Source organism: Marmota marmota, unplaced genomic scaffold (assembly GCF_001458135.2).
Source record: "Marmota marmota marmota unplaced genomic scaffold, marMar, whole genome shotgun sequence".
NCBI classification, from domain to species: Eukaryota; Metazoa; Chordata; class Mammalia; order Rodentia; family Sciuridae; genus Marmota; species Marmota marmota.
The window spans coordinates 36,758,147-36,784,046 of NW_025999990.1; the positions used below are offsets into that span (position 1 = coordinate 36,758,147).

General features: G+C 36.4%; 1 protein-coding gene and 1 long non-coding RNA gene across 2 annotated transcripts in view; both read left to right on the top strand.

Moving 5' to 3' along the window:
* The window catches only part of Cdh2 (cadherin 2), a gene marked incomplete at its 5' end in the record, with an annotated part of 209,462 nt that overhangs the window by 38,055 nt on the left and 145,507 nt on the right, over positions 1-25,900 (top strand). The gene's annotated exons all lie outside the window — the stretch shown is intronic.
* LOC125617746 overlaps positions 15,645-25,900 on the top strand; it is a 34,619-nt gene continuing 24,363 nt past the window's right edge. The window contains exon 1 of the long non-coding RNA XR_007348846.1: positions 15,645-16,061. This is a non-coding gene — a long non-coding RNA (uncharacterized LOC125617746). The remainder of the gene's footprint in view (positions 16,062-25,900) is intronic.

Genomic DNA, 25,900 nt, shown 5'->3' on the forward strand with positions numbered 1-25,900 from the left:
AACAAACAAAAAAACCTCTTAACTCCAACACTATCTGGAGACCACACTGACAATCCAAAAGCATAGTAATCCTAGGAAACAGCACTAGTACTTATTTTAATCCTCATATGAACAGAGGGCTATGAAATAAAATCTGCAAGTTTTAGATGTCATAAGCTGTCAAACTGATGGAGTAAAACCTTCTCTCTGTCTCTGTGTCTTGTCTCTCTCACACACAAACTCACTCTTGAAATCCTCAAATGATCAAGAAGAGGTTGTTGAATTTCATCCTACTGCAACTTCAAGAGCCATGTTAAGACTACATTTCAATTCCTGGCCTATGATTTTCTTAAAATAGAATTTCTTAATGTCAGGCAATGGAGGAAATGCCTATTGCAGATACATGAAGGCATAAATAACAGGGGATTTAGATCATCCCAGTTCTAACTATTGCAGATCCCGGAGGAAAAATGAACTTCATTTTTCTAACAAAAATTAAAAATTATTTTCAAGAATGTCTATATCTTATCAAAGCATATCCATAGAGACCAAAAGGTCTTCATTTCACCTTGTGGACTTTTTATGTCAATAGATAGTTATCCACTAAACTGACAGAACATGAGACAAAGATGACCTTACTGTGTTTGTTGATGTGAACACATTTTTTTTTTCCTGTTTGGCCTGCAGTGTCACTTTGAGTGTTAACTATGTCTCTACTGGAGTCTAAAGTTTGCTTCTTGCATTGTTCATTGGTAAATCTTTTCTCTATCCCTCTTGTGAAAAGTGGACTTTGCTCACTTGTAAGGGGAGAGTCACTCTCACAGTGTGGAGAAGCTTTCCCTGATGGCTGCTTCACTTTGCTGTTATTTCGAAACAAATGTCTTTCAGGCATCTTTCCAAATGGAGTCGTCTTTGATGCTGATATTCATTCTCTGTGTTGTATCCAGATTGATATCAAGAGTGCCAACCTCTTTTGAAGACATGTGTGTTAACCCCTGGGCACACCTCTCCACGCTTCCCTTTAGGGGCTAGTCATGCTTTCTGACAATGCCTAATTTTACCTCGGTTAACAATTTTCATTAGGATCAGGAAGTGTTCCTATAACAGATGTACCCATCAGCTTTTAATTGAAGTTCCTTTTAAAATTGACGGTTACATGATTCTGCCGTGTTCTAGTGATTTTGTTCTCTCTAGTTCAACTTTTGTTCTTGTTTTAACTTTTTTTTAAAATCCCCTAGCATTGCCTTTTGGATATCAGAGTGCTAGAGTTTCCTTGGGAGCTTGTTAAAGTGTAGCTTCCCTGATTCTGAGGTTGGGTACCCATACTGTGTATTGGAGTGACTTTCAGGTGATCCCGATAAAGGTGGTTACACCATTATCAGAATATATTTGGCCTGAGTGTGTGTTTCCATGACAGACCTCCAGATCACATTCATTTACATCTGCTCTGTGTTTAGATAGACAGACTGTACCAGTCCAGATGGATTTTCGGAGGTGTTTTTGGAAGTTGCAGATGAACTCTTATTTCCTGCCTTTTTATATACAAGCGTAATTTCTGTCTTTGTTTGGAAAGACATTATCAGCATCTAAACAGCTGTTGAAAACACCTTAGTTCATGTTAACCATGGATTGGAGCATATCTTTTATTCATTATTATTACATTTTTGTTTGTTTTTAAGCATCTGAACGTTTATTTCAACAGATGCTCAAAATAAGGAGACTTGGATGTTCTAATACAAATGCTAAGTAAATTGAGGCTAAGGTTCTTCACTTACCTGATTAAAAAAAAAAAAAAAAGATTACAGCAAAGGAAATGGCCCTTCAGTTCTGTTTCTCTAATTCCAGGGCTGGAAACGCCTCCTTCCTGGCCCTCATTTACCTGCTGTTATTTTGAGGCTTGAGCCAGGGCATCTCTGACAGAGGAGAAGCAGCTGAGAAGTTGCCTTTGACTTTCTTGTGACATCAGCTGGCCTTTCTGCTGCTCTCCTCTCATACTTGACTTTACTTGATAGTTTGTTGGATTGTATTTCCAAATCCTACTAATTGGGGCCCGTTCATTATCCCTTTGTCTTTCATTGAAGTTAACTTTAAATTAAGTATTCTCAGATATAGCTTATATCATGAATTTAAGACAGCGTTGATAAGAAAGTTTCAGGGCTTGAGAACTCTTGTGTGTTCTGTACATTCCTTCAGCAAATATTTGTTTTCTGTTGTGTATAAGGGAGACAGTATACATTGTCCTGGAAAATGTCAGTGCCCAGCGAAGGCTAATTAGTTATGGTAGTGGGGGAAGAGAGTCATAATTTGTGGTATTCATTTAAATTACAAATGTTTCTTTGTAGAATTTCTGCATGGTTTTAAAGGCCAAAAAATAATGGACCACCAGAATTAAATGATCAGAGAGAAGTCTCCACAGAGCTGAATATTTGTTCTCCTAATTTCTTTGTGAAATTAAATCCTGCCAATTTTCACATTATGCATATATGTAATTATTCCTTCAGTTCAATCACTTAGATCTGCAGTGGCATCTTTTGTTGACTTGTCATCTAGTCTAACGGTGCAAAAGACAGATTTATTAAAGCATCTCATTGCATTTATATTGTAGGAAAAAGGTCCCTTATGGGGTAATCGCACACTAACTACGCAAACTGATGAAGCCCCTGAATGGTTTCCTCAATCTGCTAATCATTAACCCATTAGCTCTCAGGTTTTCAATTCTGTGACTATTTCAATGAATTTGACACAGATATATTAAAATAGTTTAGAAATTATAACCTGGAGCTTACATATTATTGCATTAATTAATATTATAAATGATTGTGTTATAATTTTATTATTACTATGTACAGCTATCATATTATACATTATATAATTATATTATAATATAATATTATATTATATTATTTAAGTTTTTTTTTTCCTTGTGGTACTGGGGAGTGAACTCCGGGGTGCTCTATCACTGAGCTACATCCTTAACCCTTTTTAATTTTGGGGACAGGATCTCACTAAGTTGCTGAGACTGGCCTCTTATGTCAGCATCCTCAATGACTGGGATTAAAGGTGTGCACCACTGTGCCTGATTTACATTTAATTTTTAAAAGTTTTCCACATCTGAGATGGTAGGGCAAAATAGATTAACAAATTAATAGACACCATGAATTCTCAATCTATATTAGTGTCTTCTCCAAGTTTTGGTAGTTTTATATTTAAATGTTCTCATTTTTAAGTCTTCTTAAATGATAATTATAATTTATTATTTTCTAAGCACCCATTTTTAAAAGCATTAAGGAATTAATAAGAACAGATGCATGCTTGGCTTAATTATTGATAGCTGATGTCTGCTGATCACACATGGACATTTCAGCAATTCAACCTTAAATTTTCTAAGAAATGCCTGCCTTCTGCATTTGGATTGATTATTTATAAACATGCTATAGTTGCATGGCATTTTATACCTTCTTGAACAATGTCATACTTTTTATTTTAGCTGTCCCAGTCTCTGTGAGTCAGGTAGAACAGGGGGTATTTCTATTTTCACTTGATACTCAGTCCACAGATCTGCAGGGATTCAGTGGAATCATAAGATGAGTAAGTGGCTGAACATGGTTTGGCACTGTGTTCTGGTTTCTGTTGGCTGTATGGAGTGCTTTCCCTCCAGCCAGTGACGTCAGTGTTTCTCAGGAAGGCTGGTAGAGAATTTTGAGCACCTTCCATTTTCTCCTGGCCCACATGCCAGTACTCACTTGCTGGCCTGGGTTTTTAAACATCACATTGCCACTCAAGGTGCACGTTCGTTTTCTCATCCATTTTCCAAGAATGATCACAAAACCCTGCTCCATTTCCTTGAAATGTCAATGAGTGCACTCAAGGTTCTTCTCAGGGGTTTGGTCCTGTTATTCTCTTTTTTTGAGCCTGATGGGTTCTTAGCAACTCTTAGTTCTTTTGCAGGGAGAGTGAAGGAGAGAAGTAAGTAGTTTACATCATCACCCCTCTACCCAGCACTGAAGCCATGAATGTTTTCTACTTAAATAGAAATTCATTTCTACAAAAGGTGATAAAAGACAGATGCACCCCTCATGAAATAGCATCTCAACTTTGTAGAATACACTGCAGTAAACTGGGCACAGATAAGGACATATATTCTTTTGTTTGCCTGAAAATACTTCTCAAGTGAAGATCTAGTATATGAGAGCACTGCAAATATACAGAAATTGCATACCAACAAGCAAGAGATTGCATAGTACAGTGCAGTGATGATTATAGATTTTACTTATTAAATTATTTATATGTGCTGAGTTCTTACTAGAAATTATCTTTACTCTTTAAAATGGTCTTGCAAAAGTGCTAATCCTGTGTTGCTGGTAAGGAAACTCAGATATAAAGAGTTTGCAAGTTATTTACCAAAGGCATACCATTAATAAATAGTGGCAGTAGGATTTGGTCCCAGGCATGTGGGACTTCCCCTCCTGTGATCTTTCTGATGAGCATTGCTGCCTCCTTATAGGGTGGGCTGGAAAATTCAGATAAGTGAGGGATCAGATCAGGCAGGGGTAACTTTTTGGTGAAGAACTTCAGTTTAAAGAAGGGGAATTTGGATAGATGAGAAGGAGAGATAAGAAGTAAGCTTCCTAAGGTCAGATTGACATAGAAGAACCAATCTTATTGAAGACTTCTTCCCCAAACAAGGACCAAGTCCTGAAGGTGCTTGGGTGCCAGAATGAGGAACCCAAGTTGGCTGGTGTGGTGGGGTCATCTAGAGATGGGAAAGAGGATTATGGATTTTGGAGGTGAGCAGTATGGATGTAGCCGACATTAAAGACTCCAAATAGGTGAACAGGTTGTATATACAATGCATTGCATAGGGAACATGTCCATGGTCTCCCCAGAGATCTACTCCTTGGGTTAGTGCTTGGGTGTTTCTCCCTGCTGTTTGCATTCCATGCATACCTTTAGAAGCCAGGTCTATGTCTGACTCTAGGGACGAGGTGAGGTACTGTAATCCTGTTCCTCTCACCACGGTGGAACCCTTTGGATCAGTGAGCTCAAGGTTAGGGAATATTGCTCCTTCTTTTACTGTCCATCTTTGTCTTTTGCCCCCTCACCTCCTTCCCTTTCCCTCTCTGTATTTCCCTCCTTTGATAGAGACAAGGAACAAATAATCTCAGGAGTTCTTGTCAGCCATCCACTTCCAGACAGAATGGAAAGAAATCTGTCCCTAAGTGAAATTACTGAACTGGCTGAATTAATATAATCCAGAAGCTTTTCCTGTCTCTGGGCCTCCAGTCATGTTAGCTGATAAGCTCCATCAATTGTGTAAGGCGGCGTGAGATCAGTTTTCTGTTACATGCAATGAGTTGCATCCTGATGGACCTTGGGTCCCACTGAAGGCCTCAGTAAGGGTGTAGGCACGGGCTTCAGGGGAATGAGGGGCTGGGATATGTGGTAGAGCCAGAGAGGGGAGACATCCTGTTGGATACATAAAAGGTGTTGCTGTTTTCTGGGGTTTTTGCATTACTATGATTTTCTGCTCTGGGCCTGAGATAGTGGTCAGCTGTCTGCAATGGGGACTGTGTCACCTAAATTACCCAGTACTCCTAGTACCTAGCACAGTGCCTGACAAATCCTGGCCTTTTGATATTATTTGATTGATTAAGGGAATCAAATGAAAGTTTGGAGATTGGCTGAAAAGCAGAAAAATGAGGTCAAGCAGAGTGTTATTTTTTTTTACACGGAATGATATTGAAAAAAAAACTTTAAAGTGAGGTAGTTAGTAATTTAGAAAGTTGGAAATGTGATGCTACTTTGTAAATTGGTGGCAAGTATTTGGGTAAAAGGAAATTTTAACTGAGCCATAGGGGCACACTGTTTCAGGCCATAGAAAATGCTTTGGGTCCAATTTCTTCTCCACTTTATTCTTTAGTTTCTCGCTCTCTCTAAATGGACCAATTTTTTTTTTCTTAAATGTCTTCCAAAATAATTGGATTTTCTTATAAAATTATATTTTAAGATAGAGTGTACAGGAAAAAATCAAGGGCTTTTTCTAGGTCAAATCTTAATATAAAACCAACATGGGAGTGATTGATGTGCTGTGTGAAGGTTCTATCAAGGGTTCCCTTGTAACTTGCCCAGATGGAGGGAAGGTAGTGTCATTAAGAGTCCACTGTGTGTTTATGCAGAGACTTTGCTGCCACTGCCTTTATTCCTGTGACTTCTTTTCTCACAAAATAAGGGTGCAAAAGTGATTCAGAGTGTTAGATTCCTAAAAACAGACAGAAAATTTACTACCTGAGACTTTTTTTTTTGATTCCTAGCAGAAAATGAAAGTATTCATATATTTAAAAAAAAATACACGATGTAGTAAATGATCTTAAATTTGGGAAAAAGACAAAATAAAGAAAAATAGACAAAATAAAGTTGAAGTAACTCATCAAATAGACAAAATAAACTTTAAGAAAATCATTTCAAACTCTGTAGAACTTAGGCTATCTTTTTTGAGCTTTTTCATGTAGGCTATTTTATCAAGAAATTATGTGGTATTTATTGATCTTAAATGCTTTCTCAGATTTTTGGAACTGTTTATTGGTTGCGTGTCTGGCTAGCTGAGGAAATGGTATAAGAAGCTGTTCTGAAAAATTAAGATTCCAATTAATGGATGAGAGTGTGTTTGTCTATGTGTCTGATTCTAAATTTTTAATGAACTTGATCTTTCAAAGGTGGCTCATCAAAACTCAGGATTACTTAAGGCTCAGCCTCCTATGTACACTTAATCCTTTTACTGTTCTGGACCACTTTAAAGGAAGGGTTATTGCTCTCACAATCCAGCTCCATTCGGAAAGTCTTGGCAATGTTACAGCTCGCTGTGCCCCTGAGGAGGTAACACAATTTTCGACTTCAATCACCGGGGACAGAGCCCAAATCCTCTCCTGCAGGGCTCCCTGGAAGAGGCCTGCTCAGTGGCTATGTGCACATCTGGAAGGTCTCCATTTTCTCTGGACTTGAGCCAATTAATTCTGGCTTCTCTACCCTCACAAGGCTCTGTGTCGTTACTTTGCAGGTGTCTGATGTGGAGTGCACATATACCTGTGCCTTTTAGAGCAGCATTGTTTTGTTGGAAATGCATTTGACATCATGACCCTGAACCTACATATGTGTTTCATGAGATGTTACCCAGACCTCAGACTGTGACAGCCTTGTCTTTTTCCAACCCCTTTCATTCAAGTTATACTAACAATGTTTTGCTATCTGCACTTTGCCTTCTCTTTGCCTGCTTTCTAGGGTGGAGGGAGTACTTGTCCTCAGAGTCGCTCAGAAGTGTTTCTGTCTGTCCAGCAGCAGTGTGGACCTCTGAGGACTTCCTTATGCCCATGGTCCTTGTTACTTCCCTATGCCCATGGTCCTTGTGTTAGTAACAATTCAATGACAAGATGATCATGATGATTGTTGAGTACCATGAACTGGATATGAAAATGTTTTGCGTGAATTCGTTCCTGTGTGCCTTATCATCACCTGTGAGGTGTGGGCACTGTGACTATCTATTGTGCAAATGAAAACTGAGGCCAAAAGAGGTTCATTATTCTTCCAAGACAGTAGCAGAGCAGAGACACTATGCTTAATGTCACATCATTTCAGTGACTCTGCTTTGTTAGCCTAATATAACATTTTTTATGCAGTTCTAGAGGTCCTAAAAATGAGTAATAAGAAAGACATAAATAATGATTGCTGAAAAACACATTCAGTTTTTATAATAATTTGTATTTTCCAAGTTATAGCCAGGCCTAAAGTCTAACAGATAGTCATCAATTTTGCACATCATAAGCTAGACTCTCAAGAAAAATAAAGTTTTTTATATTTTATTTCTGTTTTATTTGACAAATATATCAAGGTAGACTTGTTTGAAATATTTTTTGACAACTATCACAATTAAAATATATTTAAGTTGCAAACAGATTTCTACATGTAAATGGTTGTGTTTATTTGCAAGTTTAAAATTTTTACAAGTGTGATTTAAACTTATTAAACTGAGGTAATAATATTTTCAGAGAAAAATAATTTAGTGCTGGCAATGCATCAACTTTTGACTCAGTGATATTTTGAAAGGCAAATGATAATTTTCAGTGGAATAACTATTAACCAGAAGATTATATGAAGGCATTTCTAAGATCTGTTTGCATATTGCAAGGGCAAGAATTACATACTACATGAACAACATACTGCATACTACATACTAGTTATTTTCAGTGGACTAAGACACATCTGAAACCTATATATGAAGGACTGATATCATTAGATGTTATGGGTTTGGCTTGTCCATTGTTGTTTGTATCCAAAATTACTTTACAAATTGGGTTTGAAATGTAAGCAAAACAGCAATTCAAATAGGCTTTTGGTTTGTACCATTGGCATATCTGCCAGAACCAGATAATAGTGTAGCTGCTGAGTATGTGGCTGAGTTCATCCTACCTATGGTGTTTGTGTGTCCTTTTGTGTGACAGTAACCTCATTAATAATAGGCTTAATTTTGAATGCAGCCTTCACTTTTTAATTCATGGATGCCATGAAAGCATATTAAAACAAAACTATAGCCAAGCAGCCAAACTTCTTGGGTGGTAAGCACAGTGTGAGATAATATACATCTGATATTTCATGTATACACACATTATATTGTATCCATAGAGTTCTTGATGAATAATCTATGAGTTTATATAAATGATAAGATTATAAGGGTTACAATTCAAAAAGTTTTTCACAACCTAATTACATATCCTGGTGTAGCCTATTAATTTGCTCTTACTTTACATTTAATTGCAGAAAACAACAATCAACTGTCATGTAATTTCAAGGCAAAAATTTAAAAGAACATCAAAATTATGATAAAAATTTCTTAAAGAAAATGAGAAGAGTATCAAAAATTTTAATGACTTCGAAACTTTATCATAAAACTTGTGCAGAATAGCGAAAGATGAAAATTTACAGAATAAATGAATGAAATGTCAATGTAAAAAAAATTAAAGAATATCAAGGGGGTATCCATTTCACTGTTGGTGGTATACTGACGATCTAGTTAGTGGTCATATAACTGTTTCCTTTAGGCACCTGTCCTGGCAAAGTGTGAGGTATCCTAGGATGACAGCCAATTTTATATCAATTATTCATTTTATTCATTATCTAGACTATTTGTCATTAAACATTCTTTTAGGATTTCAAGTTAATATTTGATAGTTTAGTTTTGCAAAATATTTGCCCGTGACCACCCTTGACCAGTATTATCTATACACTTTGATGCCTGTGCACATACAGTTTCACCGTATATGTGACATTTAGTAGAATTTAGATGTATGTGTATTTAACATGAAAGAGGAGATGTCACATAATTTTATTCCCTTATGGGAGAATCATTTTCTTATAGCATTTATACTGAAATAGCCTTGATGGACTTGTATACATTGGAGCACCTCTGCCTTCACCAAAATAAACCCAACTTTTCCCCGATCTAGTTCTATTCATGTTTTTTTTTTTTTGCCTGATTCAAATTACTATATTGTAGTCAGCCTTGGTGTTCTGTGAATAAGTTATTTGCCTTCTTAAAAAAGTGGAAAGGGCATTATTTTAATAATGTTAAATAAAATCTGAAGTGTATTTTTGAATAGGTAAATTGGTTTGACCATTGCTCACTGGGAAGAAGTCATTTTCCCTTTGCCTCAGGGCCTTTGGGCTGATGACTGCCTCTTAAATTTCAGATAGGGCTAGAATAACCTGTCACTATGGCTACCAGAATTTGAATTTGCTGTTATTAGAGGGAAGCTTATAAATTCCCAAACCACTCAGGCATTGAATCCATCAACTAAATCCGTAACTGCTCCTATGGGAACTAGAAGGAAAGCCCAGTAGATTTTAGTATTTCCCCCACTATTTCAGGCTGGCAGATAGGATGACTTAACAGTTATTTTTTTTTCCTACCAAAGAAGATAATTTCATGAGTAACATAATACTTACCTTTAAAAACTTCATAATCCAATTCTTCATTGTATTATTGGAAGCTACCTTTCATACTGCTGCTGGAATTCTTTATACAAAGCAGATACCATGTCTATCTCCTACTTAAGCATCTACCTGTCTCCTCAGAGTACCTTGCGAGTCCAGTTACCTGAGCTGAGAATGCAAGACCTTTGAATCTGGCCTTGGAACAACTGTGTAGCATATGTGCCCCATCACCCTATAGATGTTCTGGTTCCCATCATATGGAACTCGCATTGATGCCCCTATAACACGTGGTCATATTGCCATATGGTTGCATGTGTTGATCTGTTCAGAGCCTGCTGGCTGTCTCTGTCTACCATTCAGTTCTTGGAAGTTGCCTTTTCTCCACCAGACTGGCAGTTCTGCTAGGATGGTCTGAGTTTCATTCACGTCTCTATCTCCTGTGCCTGTTGCATTCTCTCAATAAATGTTTGAAATAAAATGATGAATATCACTCACCCTCCTTTTTTAAGATGTTAGAAAATAAGAACAATTTACCCAAAATTATGACTTTTCAGAAATGAGATCAGAAGCCTCCTGACTTTATTTTATATTTATATAACTTTACCAAATTTGCTTAAATCCGCACATTGTGTTAAGGGCTTTAGATACATTAACTAAATAATTACTATAACCATTTGGGGTATATTTTATGCATGTTTTAAAGGAATCGAGTAAAGCTAATTCAGAAATACTAGGGATTTTACACACGCACCCAGCTAATAAATGGAAGAATCCATATCTTTCAAAGATCATACACCATCGTTCTTAAGCTGGGGTATGCTATGTGCCATATTTAAAATAAATGATTTGGTTTGGATTTGGATTTGTAATGCAACCATATTAACCCCCTCCCAATTATTACATTTAAATGTCATTTCATATATTGCCATAACAATATAGAGCAAACAGGAATGGGTATATAAGCTCCATTTGTCTCAGAATGATGGTAATCTTCAGAATAGTTTGTAGTTTTAATGCATATGTATGTGGTTATTTCTTATAGGATAAACCATACATGACCTTTCAACAATCTCTTTTATTTTTTTTTATTTGTTTTAATTAGTTATACATGACAGTAGAATGCATTTATGCACTTTGATATATCATACATAGATGGGATATAATTTCTAATTTTTCTGAGTGTACATGTTGCAGAATCATATTGGTCATGCAGTCATATATATACATAAAGTAATAATGTCTGTTTCTTTCTACTATCTTTCCTATCCCCACATTCCCTTCCCTCCCCTCCCATCATTTCCCTCTACATAATCTAAGGTAACACTATTCTTCTCTAGTGCCCCCCGCCTTATTGAATTTCAATAATCTCATTTTTAATTAAATATTTACTTGTTTTTTTTAAGTGGGATCCATTGTCCTGTCAAGTCTGAGTACGTGAAAGTATTAGACAATGCACTGACCACAGCTTCTGTCTGTTTACCTATGAAAATACCATACTCAAATTTTGTACTTCTTAATTTTCATACTATTTTCAGTTCCAAATTTTGGAAAAATAAAAAAAAAATCTCGTGCATTTTTCATATTGTCAAATATTTCTTAAAGGCAAATATGTATTTTATAATCAGAAGTTGTGATCACTGGGTCATAAATGATATGAAATTTAACCCTTCAGGTTACGTTTTGAAAACTGAGAATACTAATACTTGAGGCAGAACTTAACATGACTAATATTCGATATTTACGAAATGCTTAGAGCCACCATAGCATGTAGCAATTGCTAAATAAATGTTCATTATGATAAGTCAAGGTTATTTCTTTTCATAACTTTATGACATGGAGCATTTTCAGAAATTAAGCTAATTTACATGTAATGTTTACAAATGTGCATGTTTACATGAATATATTAGGATACGTCATTTCTTTAGGTTTTACTCCTTTCCTTCTCCCATCTTCTTTGGAATCACTATGGAAGATACTAGTTCCCACTTTCAAAGTGTGAATGGAACAGGGGTAGCCCCTTTATTTATTCTCAGCACTGTGTAAATATTGGTCAAGTGCATCAGGGATATACTGGGTTTTTGGCTTCTTGACCTTGAGAGGAAGGAACTTGAAGACTTTTCTCCTACCTCAAACACTGGGACATAAATTGTGAAATAGAAGTCTCCTCCCTTTCCCTTCCCAACTGAAAAGTTCTAATATCTTTGTGACAGCTATAGTGTTTTCTGATTAAATGGATGTAAAGTTAGAATCTAAAGCCCAGACGATATTAAGAATAATTTTGAATCTAATGCTCTTTTTTTCAAATAATTATCTTAAAATTTCATAGCTGACCCAGTGAGTGAGCAGGATATGCTCCATACTACTGAAACTGGGGATAGAGCAGTTTGCCAAAGGTGCTACGCTGTTCAACTATTTAGTGGCCAGACTAGTACTTGGATTGTGTTCAAGTTTGAATTTGGTTTCAGGGCTGAAGTTCTCCTCCTCTGAACTACCACCAATTCTTTTATATCTTTTCGACTGAAAATAATTAAGAAACAGCAAAAAAGATTAATGAAATGATTCAATATGAAATCATTGCCTTCTTCTCTTTTAAATACCAGAATATTAGAGCAATAACATGAATAGTAATAGTAGATCAGAGTACTTAACCCCTTGAATTTGGAAAACAAGGAGGAAAGCCTTTGGGGAAATGTTCTCTTGGCTGATGTTTGGAAAGACAAGTAGGCCTTTCTTTTTGTTTAAAATTCAAAACTCTTAGTGTAAAGATGAACACTAAAGAAATTCGGAAGCATGTGGTTGGCCTGAGTTCTGAAAACCCAGGATATGGGGTGTGGTTTCCCATTTTTCCGAGATGAAAAACCCGCTGTAAATTTTGGCAGCAATATTTTATTGTAATAAGATCAATTCACAGCTTATTCAGGCTTACTTTGAATGAGAATTGAGTTTGACTAAAGAAAATCATGTCCTTCCAAATGAAAATGAAAATCAGCAGATGTACAAAGTGAACCTCAGCATTAATCTTGGACTTGTCCCTCCCTGCATGCATCCTTCCAGTCACAGTGAGAGTGATGGGGGACGGAGGCGGGGGACAGAGGAGCACTGCATACAAATTTAAAAAAAACACTACAGACATATTTTGGGATTTGAAGGAACAACTGATGGAGAAAAACATTGCCCTTCTACTTAGAAATGTGCAAAGAAAATATTCGTCTTTTTAAAGTCATTTTACCCTTAACTGAATATTGCATCATTTTAAAAGCTGAGAAATCTTTGAATTTAACACGAGTTTTCTCTCCCTCCCTTGTTCTCTAACTGAATGCTGTCTATTATTTTAATCATGTTAATCTACTACTTAGTGTAAAATGCGGCTCTGTGGCTGCCTGGGAACAAAAGTGCTTTCTGTTCTTCCTTCCTCAGTGAACTGAGCTCCACATCATGCATGGTCTTGCAAACAGTTAGGGGTTTAGTCCGAGCTGATCAATACATTCAGAACCCTTTATTTAGTGAGATCGATACAGCGTAATGAAGTCTGTGCTCCAATTCCCTTCTAAGCATCACTGCTGGGGTAGGAAAGTGTCTGTTTTTCTGTTCTAAAGCAAAATCAAAATTATGTTTGAGGTTTTTTTCTTATTACCCTGGAGAGAGTAACACATTTGAGCCCCCTCCAAACAAGCTCACTCTTGGGTTCCATCCAAAGATATTTCCTTTATAATAATGAAGAACCAGTGAGCCAAAATAATTTTAATTCAAGAAAGAAAAAAATGAGTGTTAGCAAAATACTACTTCAGTTAATATCTATGACTTAATCCCTTAAGATGAATGCCACTAACTGGTTTTGAATAAAATTCTTTCTTTTATAAAAATATGCCCACAAGTTAGCACCTTGCTTATGAAAAAAAAGGGTATTGATAATCATATAAAGGTTTTTTGATATAAAACCTTTAATTAATTCCTGTGATGCCCATAACATCTGAGAGGTAATGTGTCAACTATAATTTTAACATAGATGCATTTGTAATGCAGCATGAATAAAACAAATTGCAAGACGTTGTCCTTTCCTTCTGAGTTTATGTTTTGATCAGGGTTTGTTCTTGGACTTTTTAAACAGTTCTTGGCTTTAAAAATATTCATATGTTTGGTGTAGTAATTTAGAGTATTTGATATATCAGTTTTCTAACACTTCCATCAAGAGAGGCCTAACTGAAGCCTGAAAATTGATCCCTTACATAAAGTGCTAAAACAGTGTGTTACTTTTTGGCCACTGTATTTGAATGCATATTTTACAAATTTTCATTATGATTTGAAGACGTCCTGAGGATTTTTTTCTTTTTCGGCAAAAAATAATCTATCTTGATTATCACTGTTCTAGTTATTAGTTATTTGGTTTGATATAAAACCTTTAATTAATTCCTATGATGCCCATTGGAGAATTTCTATTCTCTAGTTTTTATTTTAGTAAGTGCTGTGAGGGAATAAATTTAAAGGTATTGAATGTTTATACTCTTAAGTATTAAAAATGAAATACATTCTCGTCTGCCGTAAGCGTTGTGTTTATGAAAGTTTGGAGAAATTAACTTATAAGGTTATCAATCTAAGACAACTTATTTCTCCGTTGTATAATTAGAAATCTCAGCCCTAATTTTTCTTCAACCATCTTTTAATATGATTGAAAGCTGGTAGAGTTCTAGACTTGGAAAGAATTTTGTAGATTACCAAACCCCTCTTTCCTACCATAGAGCCCAATAATTAATAAAATAAATAAAAAATGCAGCTTAGCTTAGTTTATGTTGACTTTGCTAATAGGTAAAATGAGATGGTTGTAATATTCTCCACATCAAGAGCTGGTGCAGTGATGAGTATCACAGCAAACAAGTACACAAGCAAACAAACAAAAACCCAAACTCTTCCTGGAGAAAAGATGGCACCTTTGAATATCTAGAGTGGAGTACAGATACTAAGTTGCAAATGTGAACAGAAATATTTTTTTCTATGCATTTTTCATCAAGTAATGGAAACATTTGATGCAAATACAAGCAGTCACTGTATTAGGGGATCCTTGAAATAGGGACTGATTCCCTCTGAGGTAGAGGTTGGGAAGGGTTTCCAGGAGACATGGCATAGGAATTAAGCCTTAAAACATAAATTAAATGAAACTGGGTTTTTTTTTTTCTGCTTGGCATTTGTTAAGTGTGGGTCCCAGGAAGAAAAGGGGGTGTAAGATCTTTAAGGCTGAACTATAAGTGATTTAGAAGTTCTGGTACCACTATCTGACATAAGGAAGCACCAAGATCAAGCGCAAAGAGTGAGAAGCAAATTTGGAGTTCGTTTTCCAGCACCTTCACTACTTGCTCCCCATAATATGCCCTTGCCATTTCTACTCGCTCTGTACATCCTGGTTCCCATCTCTTACTTCTCATACTCTGGCCTTTCCATTCTGCCCTGCTAACTTCTCTGCTTGAGATTTTTACAAGATCTAGTCAGACTTTGTGCTCAGCTCATGTGGGGTAGTTGCTTACATGCCACCAGGTCAACTTTTGATTTAAAATATTACTAATGTGCCGGTTGTGGTGGTGCATGCCTGTAATCTCAGTGGCTTGGGAGGCTGAGGCAGGAGGATTGCAAATTGAAAGCGAGTTTCAGCAATTATTGAGGCCCTAAGCAACTCAAAGAGACCCTGTCTCAAAATAAAATATAAAGAAGGTCAGGGGGCTGGGGAATGTGGCTCAGTGCTTAAGCACCCCTGAATTCTATCCCTGAAATCAGGATTTAAAAAAAAAATCACACTAATGTGAGTGTGGTTTTATTTTATGGGACTAGAGTGACCTTATGTTTCTTGGCAACCCTGATCCCTAGCACTCAGTCAATGCTCCGTAGATTTCTGTTGGATTAATGAAAGAGGATAATGAACATAAATTGTTGGAAAGATAAGCAAGGGGACACTTACAACAATTAGGCTTGGGCCTACAGATGGAGAAGAAGTTTGAGAATCTATTGCAATAGAGATGGTGTAGTGAAGCCAGAATATAGAGACGTGGAAAGAATGCTGAGGACTGGATTGTGGGACACAAATATGGAGCTGAGGAAGCTCAGGGGAGGAGTCGGTAAACACAAACTAAGGACAAGGAAAATTTCAAGAATTAAAGGATGACCAAGGAATTAGAATACTGCAATGAGGCCAAGGAAAATGAGACATAATGAAAAGGTTGCAGTTGGTGAAGGGCAGCCTTCAAGGCCCTTGGTGAACAGTTGAAGGAAAGTGGTTAAGATGAAAATATGAGTTTCTTTATGAAAACATTCACATGTTTTCACATGCCATTTGTAATGATAAGTTGGACCATTTAGTTTATTTAGGTGTTTTCTGTTGACCCTTTGCCCCTGTGTAACCAGAAGGCTAAGGATTTCTTGTGGTTGTTTTTAGTTGATCGGAATACACTTTGTTGTTGGGTAAAGTGTATTCTAAGTATTGGGTTCTTATGTGAAACTTTACAGAATAACATTAGTGTTTTGCTGTGGTTTCCATGGATTTCTCTATTTGTTCTTGACTTGGAGCAAGCCTGTTAATGCTAAGCGATCACAGTTCCCGTGGGTAGAATCAGTTTACATAAGTAAAAGCTTATACCTGTAGCCAGTGGGGCTCTGTCTTCAGAAGGCTGAAACCTTTGCCAGAGAGTTTAATTTTCAAATCAGGAAATCACTTTCAAAGGAAATTAAAACAATAGCAAAACAGTTTCTTAATAGCAAGGGCAATAACTTTGTCTAGGGTGACCCCTATGTGTTTTGTGTGAGTATTTCTGCAAAACAGTTCTTTTGCTCTTAGGTGTACAATGTAAGGTAGATGGAGTTGGTGAAGTATCATAGGCTTCTGATTTAGGCATAAATTGTACCTTCTTTGTATGTCTCTCTCTTTTATATTACTGCTCATATGTCGTCTTTATTATCACCATGTCATATTTCCTAAATACACAGGCTGTTCAGCCAAGTTGAATCAGTGGGTGAAATATTGATTTGGGTCATAGATAAGTATGTATTTGTTTTGTATCTATGATATTGTTATAGCAAAATTTTGGAAGAAAGCTAAGTGACATATATACTTCTGTTTCTACGTAGATATTTATACATAGAATACATATGTACATGTGTTATCTACATCTATTATTGAATATTCTATACTTTCTTTTTCTTTTTCAAATTCTCAACTAATCAAAATTTTAAACAACCAATCCAGGGGAATGCCCTGGAGAGAGAGGATTTAAGAAATACCTTGGGGTTATTGGCATGACACATCATCTGAAAATGACCAGGACCCAGGCACACATGTATATTTATGCTGCACATGTGTGATTCTTGCTCACGTCTGTTTGTGTATAATTCTGATCATGATCTGGCCAAATTTTTTTAAGTAGTTATTGTTCAATTGGTTTGTGATTAAAGTAGGATCTAGATTTGACTGTGTGGAGCAAGAAATGAAAAAACCAAGTTCAACAAGGAAGTTTTATTCCTCTTACATGTAGCCATTAGGAGGTCAGCATTCCGAAGCTCAGATAACAAATTTGTTACATAAAATCACCCAGAGATACAGGTTTCTTTGTTGTTTGTTTGCCTTCTAGAGCATTGCCCTCATTTGCACAATCCATCATGGCCAACAATGAAGTTCATAGTCAGTCCAAGCTACCAAAGAGAGTTCCTTCTTTTTAAAGCATAACCGGAAAGTTACACATATCACTTGTTCTTTTGTTCCATTGGCAATGCATGATGGAGGTAGGGAAATGCATTTTTGATTCTGAGTGACATTATGCCCAGCCAGAATTCCTCTTACTATATGGAATAAGGCGAGTATGAATATTGGGTTACACTTTTTGCCCTAGAGCACAATAGAGTTGGTACATATATATAGCAGACATGTCATTGTCAGTATTTACGTTTTTATTGATCGTTTTGTAGAATGTGCACTCAGTGTTACTCGATATTGTGGCATTATTGAGTGCTTTACAAATTATGCATACAAAATCTCCTTTATTTTGGAAAACCAATGATTTCAGATTCTAGAACTTGAATAGTTGAGGAATCTGATGTGTGGTACAAGGCACTTGACTGCTAATGAAGATCCATTTGTTTTCTAGCAGGGTAGGATGGTCTGTTTCTGATTGTTTCTTGAATATTGTCTTGATTCATTAATTATTTCAACTCTGCCATGCTCTGCATGGAGTAAACCACAGACAGTGGCATTAAGGCTTTTATAGTTGTATGTACTACATCCCTGTGCAGAGCAGGCCTCCATGACAGTGTCTGTACCTGGTCAAAATCACAGGGAAAACTGATGAAAAGACTTGTCTACTCCTTCACTCATTCTGATTAGTGCCATAAAACCTGAACAAAACCAACTTAGGACTTGTTGCTATTGTGGGGATTTTTTTTTTTAAAGATTCAAGTTCTTTATGCTCCCTGAATTTTATTTTTTTAGTTTAGAATTTGCTAGTGGTTTATGACTTCACCACTAGTGTGGTCAGTTGAACATGTCAGAAAGTAAAGGGAAACAACTTGATTTGTGTCTGTTTTTTTTTTCCCACCCCCCAGGATTTGGAAAGTTTTTTTAAATAGTAAAAAATAAAAATAGCTAGTAATTATATGTATGTTCTTCTTCATTAAACAATTCAAAATTAAAATTTTCCCATTTAATCAGACATAACATACAGATTTTTAGATTGTTATCTTAAGAAATAAATGCCTGGTTTTGATACAAAACTTATGGAATGCATCAGTAATCAGTAAGGTATTCTGGCTAAGCTCCTCGCTACTCATCCTAAAGGGAATACACACACACATACACACACACACACACACATATATACACACACACACACACCCCACACACACTAAACTAGGGATGGGGGAAGCAAACTCTAATTTAACCTTAAATGTGTTGTAAAACCACAGCAACAAAAAGCCCTTGGTTCACCTAGTTTGATCTTGCTTGTTTTTTTGTCACTCTTCAATGAGAATTTCAGAATTTGTCTTTCTTTAAGAGTTTTCTTTTGAAATCAGTTGATTATTTTCTTTGATTATTCAATTACATTAGAACAATAAAGATCGATATTGATGTCACTAAAGCCATCCATAATAGAAGGTGGAGCACTTTGCCTGGCTGTGTCTGCACTGTACATTTGGGGCAGAATCAACATTTGTTCCTAATTCCGTTTTTCCTGTTGCATTCTTACTCTCCTTTTGATCTCAGACTACTCTCTGTCCTTGAACCTAGATATATGTGAAATTAACTACCATATAGACACCTTTGGAAAGATTCCATTTTATGGTATGGTTAGAATCATATAGTGTGGGGAACTCCAGAGAAAAACCGAACCAGAAAGTGTGTTTGTTGTCAACTGTGCTGGAAGGTAGAGAATATTTAAATATAGATAGGTATTTCATATCATTGTTATTTGCTTTTATTTTTAATAGATTAAGTCAGATGAAGCTCTTAGATTCTGAGGGATGAAAACTCTTAACATTTTTCCCTCCAGGAGTGTGCATGCTGGATGATGGTAACCTAATGTACTAGGAAGAATAATAGTATAGGAGTCAGGAAACTTGGGGTTTATGAGCTCAGCTACTCTTTTTAGAGTAACCTTACCATGGCGTGTAGCATCTCTGGGTCTCTCTCTCCTCATCTGTAAAATGTAGGGCTTGCTCTACATGATTACTAAGATTCCTCTTAGGTCTGTTGGTGCTCATTTACTTGTCACTTTCATGAAATAAAACAAAAGCTTGGTATTTTAAAAAATCCATGGTCTCAATGCAGGGTTGATACACACATCTGTGTAATTCATATGACATTAATCCTGCCTTACCTTCTCCATAGTTTAACCTCTTCATGAATACATTTTGTGACCTAGTGACTTTCAGCTCTGGCTCTTAAATTACAGCTGGGAACCTCTTTTTACCATATACTAGGAGAACTTAAAAAAAAATCTCAGAACCAGCTCACATGCAAAGCTGTCCTTGTGATCTCACTGTGGGCAGCCCCACTAGTTGAATATCCTCAACCAGTGCAGGGCCAGGTGGCCAGCCTACGAGGGACGGCTGCGTCCTGCTGATTGTGAACATTTGTCACAGCCCTATATTTTTTCACTTAGCCATATTCTCCTTGGATCACATGTCTGCTCATATGGATTAGTTTACTTAATTTGAGGTTGGTGTTTCTAGTCTCCAGTAATCCGATTTAGAGTAATTTGGTTTTTACCAGTAGGTGAATGGATTGCTCTTTGTGTGCCATTGCTTGCCATTTTAGAAGTTGCAATCAATTTTAATTTGAAGGGAATATGAAATATCAGGATAAAAAATGAGTATGATAAGCAAGCCTCTTCTCAACCTTCAAAAGTTAGAAGATTTATTTCAAATATGTTGTGATTTGTGAGGGAGGGAGAGTGCAAACCAGATTGCAGGCAGATTTGTGGGAGATGAGGCTGCTTAATGAACCCTACCCCGCCTACAAAATTTGAGTAATCTCGTTTTTAAAAAGATGAAATACTGATTCTTCTCCCTTCATTCCTAAGACAGGTACTTATTACATAAAACAAGCAGCTGTTACTTTAGAGTATACCAATGTTAACTCCTTCAGGTAACCCAGTTGCCTTTAGCAATCCTAGTTCAGTTCACCAAGTCAAAAGTGCCTGCATTAAGACCTGGAGTGTTCAAACATCATTGTGTCACACTGATTCTGTGCTCAGGATCAAAGACAAACAAGGAAATGGCAGTTATTGATTGGTTTTATATAAAAACCTTGAATGTCAATGACCTCTGGTATCCTCTGGTTTATTCTGGCCTTCTGGGAGCTGTTTCAAAAATAGACATGTACATGGCCATTCAATCTCCACTTAAAAATCTTACAGTGATAAGTAACTGACTTCCTACTGAAAGAGTTATTTCCTTGAGAAGCGCTGCTCTGTGCTTAGCTATAATCCATGTAGCTTGACCCAAGGTGGTTCATAAAAGGGCATTCAAAATAATAAAGTTTGATCATAAATTGTGCTAAGGCATTCAGAAAAATTTAAAACACTATTGAAATATGGCATCTGTTATCATTCTTACTATTAATAGGTACTCTGGTTTCTAAGTTATCCAGTCCAAAATAATTTTTTTTTTGATTATTCAGCCCTGTCTTTATTACTTAGTGGTCTCCCTGCTAACAAATTGTTGTTTTTAGCCTAGCCATGTCAAGCCAGGTGAATATTAAAAACAAGAAAAATTTTAAACAAATATCTAATTAAGGCATAAATTGGTGTTTCTCAACTTCAGCACTATTGACATTTTTAAACAGGTAATTATTTAACATGTGAGGCTTGTCTTGTGCATTTTGGGTGTTTAGCAACACCCCTGACCTCTGTCCATTAGGTGCTCCAGTTTTGACAACCAAAAATATCTCCATTATTTACTAAATACTACATAGAGGGCAAAATCACCCCTTGTTGAGAACCACTGCATTAAAAACAAATAATGATTACCAATGTTTAACACCAAAAATGATAGATAGGATACCGAGGCAAAGTTAGGCTGACCTAATAAAAACGCATTATTAAAATTTTATGAGATTTATTGACTTGTTTTCTTGATACATGTTGGCAGATCTAGACCAGATAGTACAAGGTAAAGCAGAGTTCAGCTCCCTGCCTTGTTCTGTTAAAAAAGAAGAAGAAGAAGTAGTTGTAAAAATTCTAATTTATGTAGGATGTTTGTATAAATGGAGGTGATAATTTTAGCATCAGTTCCTGACTCTGGAATATTCTGAGTGCATTTGAAAGCTGGTCTGTGATTAATCGGTTGTGGTGGTTCTGGTGTGGTTCTCTTGAGGTCTGCAGACATCTCCTTGCTTACCCTCAGGATTGTGCAGCTGAGGGCCCTCGTATCAGGAATTTTTCTGAGAAAGATACCAGGAATCAATGGGAACTTTGTCACCAGCCAGGAGACAACAGCTGCCCTGGCCTGTATTGAGCATCCCTTAGTAGGTGACTAGTTGGATTCTTCTTCCAAGTCACTGATGGGGCATTGAAATGGTCAGTCCTAGAGGAGCATGGTGATTCATGCTGGGGACATTCCAGCATCTTCTTCCTGTTTGAAGGGTCTGATGAACAAGGCAAAAATTAAAAGGATATGACTCATGGCCCCTTCCCACAGGCATTTCTCATGTAATAATTGCTGTGGCACCTTGTGGGTAGGGGAATCTTTGTCAGAAATGTCTCCCATAAAATCCTTCAGCCATAACTTCCTCCCCAGGAGCCAACATTGTGAGTGACTGTAGGTCTTTCCAGGGTATCACTTAGATCACTGAGGTACCATTGAGCTGAATCCCCACTCCTCCCCATGGTTCTTGACTCAGAGAATTTCAGTAGACCAGCTATGATCTTCTTCCCCTGGGAGGTCACTGAAACCTCACTTATGAGTCCCTGTCACTCTTAGGTATTTGTCATATCCCATAGGTGGATTAGACAAGAAAATGGTTGAGAACCATTTGGTGTCTACAGAACTAACCCTTGATACTATTCATCAGAAGCTATTTTTCTAAAATTTATTTTCCATTCTGAAACCAACCTACAATTCAGATCAAGTGTGGTACATTGTTTTTTTTTTAAGAAGATGAACAGGTCTAGCCTAGCATTACAATGTGCCTAAGATCATGACATATTAATAACAGACTCAGAATTTGTAGACTGGATACCTAAAATCTCTCATGGCATAATAACCTAAGTATTCTACTGACACTAAATCCAGATAATGTCGACTCAGAGGTGTAGCTTGATATGTGAGTCGTTATGAAAAACCATCTTTGACAGCTCTATGGCATAGAATTTAAAGAACAACATAATGTAAATCAATCTAAAGCCCATCTTATTGTTCTTCAGCCATTAGGTCATTTTGGGAATAATGTCAAATTAAAGTTTTAGTAACCCAGACATGAAATATCCAATTGAACATGTTCTTATTGAATATGTTTCTGTATCAATTATATGAGGACCAATGGAAAAATATTTGTCATATGTGCATACAGGCTTGGAACAAACTGAAAATGTTTAGGGACTCAGTGCTTTTGCCCACCTAACATCTCACATGTAGAGGGTGACATTACTGAACACTGTGACAAATAATTTCTTTACAAATGACTGCTCTTGTAGTTTTCTTACTTTCTCTTTTTCCAGATACTGTCATTATTCCTTAGTATTTTTTAAAATATTTTTTTAGTTGTTAATGGGCTTTTATTTATTTATTTATTTATATGTGGTGCTGAGAATCAAACCCAGGGCCTCACATGTGCTAGACCACTGCTCTACCACTGAGCCACAACCCTTCCTCAGTGTTTTTAAAAGTTAAAATGTATATCTTCATTCAGCTTTCTTGGAGTTTATATAAATTACTCATTCTTTTGTGGAGGAGTTGTCACTAACAGCTTAAAGGAATATATAGCAGAGATATTATATTTTCCCTGTACTTTTTTCCAGAGGTAATTTTATGTTATTTTTTTTTTAAATTCATGCTTATTTTATACAGTTTTTCAAAGAGAAGGACTCTGTACAGATGCCTACAGTAGAACTGTGTTAGTCTCATCAGCTCTGAAGTTCTGATGTCTAAGTCTAAATTATTTTTATTTCATTTATGTGTAATCCAACTTAACTTTCTCTTCTCAGGCCGTGGGGAATTTTTGATCACCTTTGATGAACATATCTTTTCTTTTTTTTTTTTTTTCATCTTTTTTTCCATTTCCTTGGCTAACCACAGTATTTTGATGCATCTGAATTCTGGATAATTAACTACGTAGATGTTTAAATGTTCTGTCCAAAAGGGTATCCAGCAGCTACTTGTAACTATGGATCATTTGCAATGTGGCTCATTCCAGATTTTGAATACCAAGTACCATGAAATAAATTGTTTCCTTTTAGATTTTGATTACCTTGAAATGATACTATTTTGGATATGTTGAGTTAAATAAAATATGTCATTAAAATCAGTTTCACTTACATCTTTTACCTTTTTAGTCTGATTTCTTGAATATTTGAAATTACATATGCAGCTCACCTAATATTGCCACTGGGCAACTTTGCTCTGTTTCCCATATAGTTTCTTTGCACCTTAGCACCCACATTCAGTATTAAAGACCTGTTTCAGTTTAATTGAAAGAATATTTGCTATGATCATATTCTGTGTATGCTTCTCACTACTGTACCTTTCTTAAATTTTAGCAAGAAAAAAAAACCTTTTTATGTTTTTTGTTCCACAAATTTCATCTCTTGTTGTGATTGCCTTTCTTCCTTGAGAGAATTAGTGTATGCTCTGTCACTGGCCCTGGGCCTTGTTTGCTTGCCAGCCTGTGCAGATAAGGGGCTTTGAGTGTGGGCTTTGATCTGCATGTTTGAGTTTATACATCATTTACTTTGTGGGCAGGGGTCCTCAGTAAATTTTTTTGCTTTTCCTTTTCTTTTAAAATAAAGCTTGACTTACCAATTAAAATGTATTTATAAGAGGCTACATATTTTTATTTCTTGGGAGTTAACAATTATTGGATTTTCATAGATGACCAGAAGAATGCTAGGATGTGGTTTCTAGAAACCATTTTTTTTTAAACTAGCTTGTTAATTTTTTAAAACGTGATTGAAGTTTTAAGTGAAATTCACAGCCTTTTGTTGAATCCATCACCTTCATGCCTCCTTCAAAGGAATTTGGAATCCTGGCCTCTTGGCTAGCCATTTGGTACCATCTCAGCTGGAGCAGTTAGAATCCCTTTCTGCTTATTAAGATCACAATGTGGAATTCCACAGGCTGAGAGGCCACTCACCCATTTTGGGATGGTGAATGCAGAAAGTCAGAGGTTTTATTTTGGCTCAGGGAATTTGTCTGTGACCGTGGAGCTGAAATATGAAACAAACCAGCTCTGGAGCCATAGAGTCTTGCATTTATAGTGGGAGTGATTAGATAAGTGGTCTGCTGGTGACATGGACATGATTCATGCTCTATCTACTGAGGACTGAACTTTCCAAATACTTTCAGTACACTGATAGTACATTTCTTAAATGCTAAATATATCTAACTGTTAACAGCTAATTGTCTGTCAGGCTCATTGTCTGTTACCCTTTAAGGCTAAGGTCAAACCGTCCTTCCAGTTTTGTAGATATAAGTATACAAATTAGTGGCAGAGGAAAGCAAAGAAAATCTATTTTTAAAACAGTGTACACTTTTAAATCTTGGGTACCTTAAAAAGTTGAAAGTAATCATCTCAACTACTCTTAAACTGCTTGTTATTCTTGTTGTTTAGTTTTTGGCTTTGGAACAGTATCATACAACTTTACATCTGGGGAGAAAATACCTTATAGATCATCTGCTCCATGCACTTAATCTTAACAGGTTGTGATTTTGTTTAAGGAAGTTGTGTGACTTTCAAGTCTCTGAAGCTAACACACTGATAGCATGAGTTAACCCGTGTTTGAATCTCTTAAGGTTTTCCTTCTGTCAGAGTTTGTTTCTCCACTCAAAAAGATTCAGGATGAACAAAACATCCAAGATCTAACTACTTTTAATTTCAAAGAAACAACACCTGTCTCCCTGATCCCTAGTTGGTTTTCATTTATAAAATGATAGGTCTTAGATGATTTCTAAGATTCTTTTTTTGTTCACACAAATTATAGCATGAGGTCTTTCCTTTAAAAAAAGAAAAAAAACAACTGCGGGCAGTGTTATTACCTCAAATACATATGTTTTCAATCTTTTATAAAGGCACTTCAATTTTAAGGTTATGTTAAGGGACATTTAAAAAAATCCAGATGAAATTCCCACTGCTTGGAGGTGAAGGTGGGGACGAATGTGCGCGCGCACACACACGTGCAACATGGGCTCTGAGATCTTTCCATATAGGTCAGCACCAGGCTCTAGGAGAGAGGCTGAGATGGAGGCTAAGGCCAAC